The sequence below is a fragment of the Plasmopara halstedii genome, assembly GCF_900000015.1.
Source record: "Plasmopara halstedii genome assembly, contig: Scaffold_2904, whole genome shotgun sequence".
Classification (NCBI taxonomy): Eukaryota; Oomycota; class Peronosporomycetes; order Peronosporales; family Peronosporaceae; genus Plasmopara; species Plasmopara halstedii.
The window spans coordinates 825,290-825,961 of NW_020189809.1; positions in this window are offsets into that span (position 1 = coordinate 825,290).

Below are 672 nucleotides of genomic sequence, written 5' to 3' on the forward strand. Positions count from 1 at the left end.
AGGCAAAGTAGAAAGCTTTTAAGTCGAATACCTGGTTTGTTTAAACTCTAAAAACCTTCCTACTCATGAATCCTCTGCTATCTTCCGGACGAAGCTTCGTCCACGGTTTATAGAACCGTTTAAGGTTGTGTCCAAGCGAGGCCTAGCGTATACGCAAAACTTTCCCAAACGAATGCGCACCCAACCGATGTTTTACGTGGGTGTGCTCAAGCCGTATCGGGATCCTCCGGCGCATGTGAACGCAGAAGCGTTGACGCCAGAGAAGATCCCACGGGCCCTCGGCCACCCAGAAACTGAACCTACAACTGGTTCTGAGCACGGAGTGCAACAAACTCCATATCCAATGGAGCCAAGCGCCCTACCGTTGCCTGCAGCGACGCATTCGCCTGCTCCACGGCTAGAAGTCGCTCCGACAGAGCGCGATAGTTTTCAAGGCGAGGCAGCCGGTGCAAGACGCGCTCCAAATTATCAGAGAGTCCGCACAGCGATATGTTACTTCAGCATGACGCTTAGCGGAGCTTCAGTCACGAAGGAGCTCATCCTCAAGGGCCCGAAGAGCATCGCGAGTCACCGCCCGCCAGCGACTCTTCTCGATGAGAATTGTGACGTCCACCATCACGTGGAACGTCTAGTGAGACGACGTCGTCACCAGGATCAAACCCAATATCTGGT